Genomic DNA, 11,444 nt, shown 5'->3' with positions numbered 1-11,444 from the left:
CCAAGACCCCTGTAACGTTACACATGATGATATGCCGCTCTACACACCACTGATGCTTGTGTTTTTGCTGTTGTGTCAATGAAATAGCTAAATTAAACATTTCACGAAAATATTGGTTTTAGAGTGAGGCTACTGTGTTTTTAATCATGTTTTATAATCATTCAACAAAGATTATACAGGTAGAAAACCCCTTTTTCTCTTGTTAAGTGTATCCAGTCCACGGATCATCCATTACTTGTGGGATATTCTCCTTCCCAACAGGAAGTTGCAAGAGGATCACCCACAGCAGAGCTGCTATATAGCTCCTCCCCTCACTGCCATATCCAGTCATTCTCTTGCAACTCTCAACTAAGATGGAGGTCGTAAGAGGACTGTGGTGTTTTATACTTAGTTTATTTCTTCAATCAAAAGTTTGTTATTTTTAAATGGTACCGGAGTGTACTGCTTATCTCAGGCAGTATTTAGAAGAAGAATCTGCCTGCGTTTTCTATGATCTTAGCAGAAGTAACTAAGATCCTTTGCTGTTCTCACATATTCTGAGGAGTGAGGTAACTTCAGAGGGGGAATAGCGTGCAGGTTTTCCTGCAATAAGGTATGTGCAGTTAAAATATTTTTCTAGGGATGGAATTTGCTAGAAAATGCTGCTGATACCGAAGTAATGTAAGTAAAGCCTTAAATGCAGTGATAGCGACTGGTATCAGGCTTATTAATAGAGATACATACTCTTATAAAAGTGTATTTTAAAACGTTTACTGCATGTTTAATCGTTTTTTTACATATGTTTGGTGATAAAACTTATTGGGGCCTAGTTTTTTTCCACATGGCTGGCTTGAATTTTGCCTAGAAACAGTTCCCTGAGGCTTCCCACTGTTGTAATATGAGTGGGAGGGGCCTATTTTAGCGCTTTTTTTGCACAGCAAAAATTACAGACACAGACATCCAGCTTCTTCCTGCATGATCCAGGACTTCTCTGAAGGGCTCAAAAGGCTTCAAAAGTCGTATTGAGGGAGTTAAAAAGCCACAGTAGAGCTGTGGCAGTTGTTGTGACTGTTTAAAAAACGTTTTGGTAATTTGTTATTCCGTTTTTGGTATTAAGGGGTTAATCATCCATTTGCAAGTGGGTGCAATGCTCTGCTAACTTATTACATACACTGTAAAAATTTCGTTAGTGTAACAGCATTTTTTCACTGTTGTTTCTTAAAGGCGCAGTAACGTTTTTTATATTGCTTGTAAACTTGTTTTAAAGTGTTTTCCAGGCTTGCTAGTCTCATTGCTAGTCTGTTTAAACATGTCTGACACAGAGGAACCTATTTGTTCATTATGTTTGAAAGCCATGGTGGAGCCCCATAGGAGAATGTGTACTAAATATATTGAATTCACCTTTAACAGTAAAGATCAGTCTTTATCTATAAAAGAATTATCACCAGAGGGTTCTGTCGAGGGGGAAGTTATGCCGACTAACTCTCCCCACGTGTCAGACCCTTCGCCTCCCGCTCAGGGGACGCACGCTAATATGGCGCCAATTACATCAGGGACGCCCATAGCGATTACCTTGCAGGACATGGCTGCAATGATGAATAATACCCTGTCAGAGGTATTATCTAGATTGCCTGAATTAAGAGGCAAGCGCGATAGCTCTGGGGTTAGGAGAGATACAGAGCGCGCAAATACTGTTAGAGCCATGTCTGATACTGCGTCACAGTATGCAGAACATGAGGACGGAGAGCTTCAGTCTGTGGGTGACATCTCTGACTCGGGGAAACCTGATTCAGAGATTTCTAATTTTAAATTTAAGCTTGAGAACCTCCGTGTATTGCTTGGGGAGGTATTAGCTGCTCTGAATGACTGTAACACAGTTGCAATTCCAGAGAAATTGTGTAGGCTGGATAGATACTATGCGGTGCCGGTGTGTACTGACGTTTTTCCTATACCTAAAAGACTTACAGAAATTATTAGCAAGGAGTGGGATAGACCCGGTGTGCCCTTTTTCCCCTCCTCCTATATTTAGAAAAATGTTTCCAATAGACGCCACTACACGGGACTTATGGCAGACGGTCCCTAAGGTGGAGGGAGCAGTTTCTACTTTAGCAAAGCGTACCACTATCCCGGTTGAGGACAGTTGTGCTTTTTCAGATCCAATGGATAAAAAATTGGAGGGTTACCTTAAGAAAATGTTTATTCAACAAGGTTTTATTTTACAGCCCCTTGCATGCATTGCGCCTTTCACGGCTGCGGCGGCATTCTGGTTTGAGGCCCTGGAAGAGGCCATCCAGACAGCTCCATTGAATGAAATTATTGACAAGCTTAGAACGCTTAAGCTAGCTAACTCATTTGTTTCTGATGCCATTGTTCATTTGACTAAACTAACGGCTAAGAATTCCGGATTCGCCATCCAGGCACGTAGGGCGCTATGGCTTAAATCCTGGTCAGCTGACGTGACTTCAAAGTCTAAATTACTCAACATTCCTTTCAAGGGGCAGACCTTATTCGGGCCTGGCTTGAAGGAAATTATTGCTGACATTACTGGAGGCAAGGGTCATACCCTTCCTCAGGACAGGGCCAAATCAAAGGCCAAACAGTCTAATTTTCATGCCTTTCGAAATTTCAAGGCAGGAGCAGCATGAACTTCCTCCGCTTCAAAACAAGAGGGGAACTGTTGCTCATTCCAGACAGGCCTGGAAACCTAACCAGTCCTGGAACAAGGGCAAGCAGGCCAGAAAGCCTGCTGCTGCCCCCAAGACAGCATGAAGGAACGGCCCCCTATCCGGAAATGGATCTAGTGGGGGGCAGACTTTCTCTCTTTGCCCAGGCGTGGGCAAGAGATGTTCAGGATTTCTGGGCGTTGGAGATCATATCTCAGGGATATCTTCTGGACTTCAAAGCTTCTCCTCCACAAGGGAGATTTCATCTTTCAAGGTTATCAGCAAACCAGATAAAGAAAGAGGCATTCCTAAGCTGTGTGCAAGACCTCCTAGTAATGGGAGTGATCCATCCAGTTCTGCGGACGGAACAAGGACAGGGATTTTATTCAAATCTGTTTGTGGTTCCCAAGAAAGAGGGAACCTTCAGACCAATCTTGGATCTAAAGATCTTAAACAAATTCCTCAGAGTTCCATCATTCAAAATGGAAACTATTCGGACCATCCTACCCATGATCTAAGAGGGTCAGTACATGACCACAGTGGACTTAAAGGATGCCTACCTTCACATACCGATTCACAAAGATCATCATCGGTTCCTAAGGTTTGCCTTTCTAGACAGGCATTACCAATTTGTAGCTCTTCCCTTCGGGTTGGCCACTGCCCCGAGAATTTTTACAAAGGTTCTGGGTTCACTTCTGGCGGTTCTAAGACCGCGAGGCATAGCGGTGGCTCCGTATCTAGACGACATCCTGATACAGGTGTCAAGCTTTCAAATTGCCAAGTCTCATACAGAGATAGTTCTGGCATTTCTGAGGTCGCATGGGTGGAAAGTGAACGTGGAAAAGAGTTCTCTATCACCACTCACAAGAGTCTCCTTCCTAGGGACTCTTATAGATTCTGTAGAGATGAAAATTTACCTGACGGAATCCAGGTTATCAAAACTTCTAAATGCTTGCCGTGTCCTTCATTCCATTACACGCCCGTCAGTGGCTCAGTGCATGGAAGTAATCGGCTTAATGGTAGCGGCAATGGACATAGTGCCATTTGCGCGCCTGCATCTCAGACCGCTGCAATTATGCATGCTAAGTCAGTGGAATGGGGATTACTCAGATTTGTCCCCTCTACTAAATCTGGATCAAGAGACCAGAGATTCTCTTCTCTGGTGGCTTTCTTGGCTCCATCTGTCCAAGGGTATGACCTTTCGCAGGCCAGATTGGACGATTGTAACAACAGATGCCAGCCTTCTAGGTTGGGGCGCAGTCTGGAACTCCCTGAAGGCTCAGGGATCGTGGACTCAGGAGGGGAAACTCCTCCCAATAAATATTCTGGAGTTAAGAGCAATATTCAATGCTCTTCTAGCTTGGCCTCAGTTAGCAACACTGAGGTTCATCAGATTTCAGTCGGACAACATCACGACTGTGGCTTACATCAACCATCAAGGGGGAACCAGGAGTTCCCTAGCGATGTTAGAAGTCTCAAAGATAATTCGCTGGGCAGAGTCTCACTCTTGCCACCTGTCAGAGATCCACATCCCAGGCGTAGAGAACTGGGAGGCGGATTTTCTAAGTCGTCAGACTTTTCATCCGGGGGAGTGGGAACTCCATCCGGAGGTGTTTGCTCAACTGGTCCATCGTTGGGGCAAACCAGAACTGGATCTCATGGCGTCTCGCCAGAACGCCAAGCTTCCTTGTTACGGATCCAGGTCCAGGGACCCGGGAGCAACGCTGATAGATGCTCTAGCAGCTCCTTGGTTCTTCAACCTGGCCTATGTGTTTCCACCGTTTCCTCTGCTCCCTCGACTGATTGCCAAAATCAAACAGGAGAGAGCATCAGTGATTCTGATAGCGTCTGCGTGGCCATGTAGGACCTGGTATGCAGACCTAGTGGACATGTCATCTCTTCCACCATGGACTCTGCCTCTGAGGCAGGACCTTCTAATACAAGGTCCTTTCAATCATCCAAATCTAATTTCTCTGAGACTGACTGCATGGAGATTGAACGCTTGATTCTATCAAGGCGTGGCTTCTCCGAGTCAGTCATTGATACCTTAATACAGGCTCGGAAGCCTGTCACCAGGAAAATCTACCTTAATATATGGCGTAAATATCTTTATTGGTGTGAATCCAAGAGTTACTCATGGAGTAAGGTTAGGATTCCTAGGATATTGTCCTTTCTCCAAGAGGGTTTGGACAAAGGCTTATCAGCTAGTTCTTTAAAAGGACAGATCTCTGCTCTGTCTATTCTTTTACACAAGCGTCTGGCAGAAGTTCCAGACATCCAGGCATTTTGTTAGGCTTTGGTTAGGATTAAGCCTGTGTTTAAAACTGTTGCTCCCCCGTGGAGCTTAAACTTGGTTCTTAAAGTTCTTCAGGGAGTTCCGTTTGAACCCTTTCATTCCATTGATATTAAACTTTTATCTTGGAAAGTTCTGTTTTTGATGGCTATTTCCTCGGCTCGAAGAGTCTCTGAGTTATCTGCCTTACCTTGTGATTCTCCTTATCTGATTTTTTCATTCAGACAAGGTAGTTCTGCGTACCAAACCTGGGTTTTTACCTAAGGTGGTTTCTAACAGGAATATCAATCAAGAGATTGTTGTTCCATCATTGTGTCCTAATCCTTCTTCAAAGAAGGAACATCTTTTGCATAATCTGGACGTAGTCCGTGCCTTGAAGTTTTACTTACAGGCTACTAAAGATTTTCTTCAAACATCTGCCCTGTTTGTCGTTTACTCTGGACAGAGGAGAGGTCAAAAAGCTTCGGCAACCTCTCTCTCCTTTTGGCTTCGGAGCATAATACGCTTAGCCTATGAGACTGCTGGACAGCAGCCCCCCTGAAATGATTACAGCTCATTCTACTAGAGCTGTGGCTTCCACCTGGGCCTTTAAAAATGAGGCCTCTGTTGAACAGATTTACAAGGCTGCGACTTGGTCTTCGCTTCACACCTTTTCAAAATTTTCAAATTTGACACTTTTGCTTCTTCGGAGGCTGTTTTTGGGAGAAAGGTTCTACAGGCAGTGGTTCCTTCCGTTTAAGTTCCTGCCTTGTCCCTCCCATCATCCGTGTACTTTAGCTTTGGTATTGGTATCCCACAAGTAATGGATGATCCTTGGACTGGATACACTTAACAAGAGAAAACATAATTTATGCTTACCTGATAAATTTATTTCTCTTGTAGTGTATCCAGTCCACGGCCCGCCCTGTCCTTTTAAGGCAGGTCTAAATTTTAATTAAACTACAGTCACCACTGCACCCTATGGTTTCTTCTTTCTCGTCTTGTTTCAGTCGAATGACTGGATATGGCAGTGAGGGGAGGAGCTATATAGCAGCTTCTGCTGTGGTGTGATCCTCTTGCAACTGAGTTATACTGTTGGGAAGAAGAATATCCCACAAGTAATGGATGATCCGTTGACTGGATACACTACAAGAGAAATAAATTTATCAGGTAAGCATAAATTATGTTATTCAAACTGCTTGGGACCGGAACAGGTTTGGATTTCAGAAGAGTTTGGATTTTTTGAATATTTGTATCTTTAAAATGGGACAGTTTGGAGAGGGGATGGAACCAAGTGTAAACAATTATCTTATGTCATTCAGGCAATATTTACGTATCATAAAACAGCTTATAAAATATGTAATTACTCATGAAAGAAAATGTGGTGCAGTAGTTATTTTACTATGTGCTTAACTTCTTCAAAAGGTTTTAGCACATTGTGAAATTTGCACATCTGGAACACCCCCATTCTGCTGTGTATACAGTCAGTGACTGGAACATACAGTTGTTTGCCTGTTTCTCATTTGCTCTTCATCTCTATCTTTATCTGGACTGACACTGGAGAACAACTTTCTTAGCAAAATATTCTGTTTGATAGCAATTAATATTAAATGCGCGTTGAAAGTCCTGTTTATGAATAATATGAATACTAATCTATTTTAAAACTGAAAAAAAACATAATTTATGTAAGAACTTACCTGATAAATTCATTTCTTTCATATGAGCAAGAGTCCATGAGCTAGTGACGTATGGGATATACATTCCTACCAGGAGGGGCAAAGTTTCCCAAACCTCAAAATGCCTATAAATACACCCCTCACCACACCCACCAAATCAGTTTAAACGAATATCCAAGAAGTGGGGTGATAAGAGAAAAACTGCGAAGCATAAATATAAGGAATTGGAATAATTGTGCTTTATACAAAAAAATCATAACCACCACAAAAAAAGGGTAGGCCTCATGGACTCTTGCTAATATGAAAGAAATTAATTTATCAGGTAAGTTCTTACATAAATTATGTTTTCTTTCATGTAATTAGCAAGAGTCCATGAGCTAGTGACATATGGGATAATGACTACCCAAGATGTGGATCTTCCACGCAAGAGTCACTAGAGAGGGAGGGATAAAATAAAGACAGCCAATTCCGCTGAAAATAATCCACACCCAAAAATAAAGTTTAAATCTTATAAAGAAAAAAACTGAAAATATAAGCAGAAGATTCAAACTGAAACAGCTGCCTGAAGTACTTTTCTACCAAAGACAGCTTCAGAAGAAGAAAACACATAAAAATGGTAGCATTTAGTAAAAGTATGCAAAGAAGACCAAGTTGCTGCTTTGCAAATCTGATCAACCGAAGCTTCATTCCTAAACCTAGAAACTGACCTAGTAGAATGAGCTGTAATCCTTTGAGGCGGAGTTTTACCCGACTCAACATAAGCATGATGAATTAAAGATTTCAACCAAGATGCCAAAGAAATGGCAGAGGCCTTCTGACCTTTCCTAGACCCGGAAAAGATAACAAATAGACTAGAAGTCTTTCGGAAATTCTTAGTAGCTTCAACATAATATTTCAAAGCTCTAACTACATCCAAAGAATGCAATGATTTCTCCTTAGAATTCTTAGGATTAGGACATAATGAAGGAACCACAATTTCTCTACTAATGTTGTTGGAATTCACAACCTTAGGTAAAAAATTTAAAAGAAGTTCGCAACACCGCCTTATCCTGGTGAAAAATCAGAAAAGGAGACTCACAAGAAAGAGCAGATAATTCAGAAACTCTTCTGGCAGAAGAGATGGCTAAAAGGAACAAAACTTTCCAAGAAAGTAATTTAATGTCCAATGAATGCATAGGTTCAAACGGAGGAGCTTGAAGAGCCCTCAGAACCAAATTCAAACTCCAAGGAGGAGAAATTGACTTAATGACTGGTTTTATACGAACCAAAGCTTGTACAAAACAATGAATATCAGGAAGATTAGCAATCTTTCTGTGAAAAAGAACAGAAAGAGCAGAGATTTGATCTTTCAAGGAACTCGCAGACAAACCTTTATCCAAACCCATCCTGAAGAAACTGTAAAATTCTCGGAATTCTAAAGAATGCCAGGAAAAATGATGAGAAAGACACCAAGAAATATAAGTCTTCCAGACTCTATAATATATCTCCCTAGATACAGATTTACGAGCCTGTAACATAGTATTAATCACAGAGTCAGAGAAACCTCTTTGACTAAGAATCAAGCGTTCAATCTCCATACCTTTAAATTTAAGGATTTGAGATCCTGATGGAAAAAAGGACCTTGTGACAGAAGGTCTGGCCTTAAACGGAAGAGTCCACGGTGGCAAGAGGCCATCCGGACAAGATCCGCATACCAAAACCTGCGAGGCATGCTGGAGCTACCAGCAGAACAAACGAGCATTCCTTCAGAATCTTGGAGATTACTCTTGGAAGAAGAACTAGAGGCGGAAAGATATAGGGCAGGATGATACTTCCAAGGAAGTGACAATGCATCCACTGCTACCCGCTTGAGGATCCCTGGATTGGACAGATACCTGGGAAGTTTCTTGTTTAGATGAGAGGGCCATCAAATCTATTTCTGGAAGTCCCCACATTGAACAATCTGAAGAAATACCTCTGGGTGAAGAGACCATTTGCCCGGATGTAACGTTTGGCGACTGAGATAATCCGCTTCCCAATTGTCTATACCTGGGATATAAACCACAGAAACTAGACAGGAGCTGGATTCCGGCCATACCAGAATTCGAGATACTTCTTTCATAGCCAGAGGACTGTGAGTCCCTCCTTGATGATTGATGTATGCCACAGTTGTGACATTGTCTGTCTGAAAACAAATGAACGATTCTCTCTTTAGAAGAGGCCAAGACTGAAGAGCTCTGAAAATTGCACGGAGTTCCAAAATATTGATCGGTAATCTCACCTCCTGAGATTCCCAAACCCCTTGTGCTGTCAGAGACCCCCACACAGCTCCCCAACCTGTAAGACTTGCATCTGTTGAAATTACAGTCCAGGTCGGAAGAACAAAAGAAGCCCCCTGAACTAAACGATGGTGATCTGTCCACCACGTCAGAAAGTGTCGTACAATCGGTTTTAAAGATATTAATTGAGATATCTTTGTGTAATCCCTGCACCACTGGTTCAGCATACAGAGCTGAAGAGGCCGTATGTGAAAACGAGCAAAGGGGATCGCGTCCGATGCAGCAGTCATAAGACCTAGAATTTCCATGCATAAGGCTACCGAAGGGAATGATTGTGACTGAAGGTTTCGACCAAGCTGATATCAAATTTTAGACGTCTCTTGTCTGTCAAAGATAGAGTCATGGACACTGAAATCTATCTGGAAACCTAAAAAGGTTACCTGTGTCTGAGGAATCAATGAACTTTTTGGTAAATTGATCCTCCAACCATGATGTTGAAGAAACAACACCAGTCGATTCGTATGAGATTCTGCTAAATGTGTAAGACTGGAGCAAGTACCAAGATATCGTCCAAATAAGGAAATACCACAATACCCTGTTCTCTGATTACAGACAGAAGGCACCGAGAACCTTCGTAAAAATCTTGGAGCTGTAGCTAGGCCAAGCTGGCAGAGCCAACAAACTGGTAATGCTTGTCTAGGAAAGAGAATCTCAGAAACTGATAGTGATCAGGATGAATCGGAATATGCAGATATGCATCCTGTAAATCTATTGTAGACATATAATGCCCTTGCTGAACAAAAGGCAGGATAGTCCTTTACAGTTACCATTTTGAATGTTGGTATCCTTACATAACGATTCAATATTTTTAGATCCAGAACTGGTCTGAAGGAATTCTCCTTCTTTGGTACAATGAAGAGATTTGAATAAAACCCCAGTCCCTATTCCAGAACTGGAACTGGCATAATTACTCCAGCCACTCTAGATCTGAAACACATTTCAGAAATGCTTGAGCCTTCGCTGGGTTTACTGGGACACGGGAAAGAAAAAATCTCTTTGCAGGAGGCCTTATCTTGAAGCCAATTCTGTACCCTTCTGAAAACAATGTTCTGAATCCAAAGATTGTGAACGGAATTGATCCAAATTTCTTTGAAAAAACGTAATCTGCCCCCCTACTAGCTGAGCTGGAATGAGGGGCCGCACCTTCATGTGGACTTAGGAGCTGGCTTTGATTTTCTAAAAGGCTTGGATTTATTCCAGACTGGAGATGGTTTCCAAACTGATACCGCCTCCTGTGGGTGAAGGATCAGGCTTTTGTTCCTTATTGTGACAAAAGGAACGAAAACGATTATTAGACCTAAATTTACCCTTTTGATTTTTTTTATCTGTGGTAAAAAAGTTCCTTTCCCCCAGTAACAGTTGAGATAATAGAATCCAACTGAGAACCAAACAATTTATTACCCTGGAAAGAAAGGGAAAGCAGAGTAGACTTAGAAGAACATATCAGCATTCCAAGTTTTTAAGCCATAAAGCTCTTCTAGCTAAAATAGCTAGAGACATATACCTACATCAACTCTAATGATATCAAAGATGGCATCACAAATAAAATTATTAGCATGTTGAAGAAGAATAATAATGCTATGAGAATTATGATCTGTTACTTGTTGCGCTAAAGCTTCTAACCAAAAAGTTGAAGCTGCAGCAACATCGCTAAAGATATAGCAGGTCTAAGAAGATTACCTGAAACACAAGTAAGCTTTTCTTAGAAAGGATTCATTTTCCTATCTAAAGGATCTTTAAAGGAAGTAACCATCTGCCGTAGGAATAGTTAGTACGCTTAGCAAGAGTAGAGACAGCCCCATCAACCTTATGGATTTTGTCCCAAAACTCTAATCTGTCAGATGGCACAGGATTAATTGCTTAAAACGTTTAGAAGGAGTAAATGAATACCCAAATTATTCTATTCCCTGGAAATTACTTCAGAAATAGCACTAGGGACAGGAAAAACTTCTAGGAATAACTACAGGAGATTTTAAAACCTTATCTAAACGTTTAGATTTAGTATCAAGAGGAACCAGAATCCTCAATTTCTAATGCAATTAGGACTTCTTTAAGTAAAGAACGAATAAATTCCATTTTAAATAAATATGAAGTTTTATCAGCATCAACCTCTGAGACAGAATCCTCTGAACCAGAAGAACCATTATCAGAATCAGAATGATGATGTTCATTTAAAAATTCATCTGAAAAATGAGAAGTTTTAAAAGACTTTTTTACGTTTACTAGAAGGAGGAATAACAGACATTAGCCTTCTTAATGGATTTAGAAACAAAATCTCTTATGTTATCAGGAACACATCTGAGTATTAGATGTTGATGGAACGAGCAACAGGTAATGTAACAGTACTAAAGGAAATATTATCTGCATTAACAAGTTTGTCATGACAAACAGTACAAACAACAGCTGGAGGAACAGATACCATAAGTTTACAGTCAGATTACACTTAGCTTTGGTAGCTCAGCACCAGGCAGCGATTTTCCAGAAGTATCTTCTAACTCCAGTTTCAACGTGGGACATCTTGCAATATGTAATAGAA

The 11,444-nt window shown here is 41.3% G+C and overlaps 1 protein-coding gene across 3 annotated transcripts in view; it reads left to right on the top strand.

The window, feature by feature from the left end:
- The window catches only part of LOC128645807 (signal transducer and activator of transcription 5B), a 981,630-nt gene that overhangs the window by 773,258 nt on the left and 196,928 nt on the right, over window positions 1–11,444 (top strand). The gene's annotated exons all lie outside the window — the stretch shown is intronic.

The sequence above is a fragment of the Bombina bombina genome, chromosome 1, assembly GCF_027579735.1.
Source record: "Bombina bombina isolate aBomBom1 chromosome 1, aBomBom1.pri, whole genome shotgun sequence".
Taxonomy (NCBI): domain Eukaryota; kingdom Metazoa; phylum Chordata; class Amphibia; order Anura; family Bombinatoridae; genus Bombina; species Bombina bombina.
Note: the sequence above shows the minus strand (reverse complement) of the source record. Positions and strands in the feature narration are given on the sequence as shown.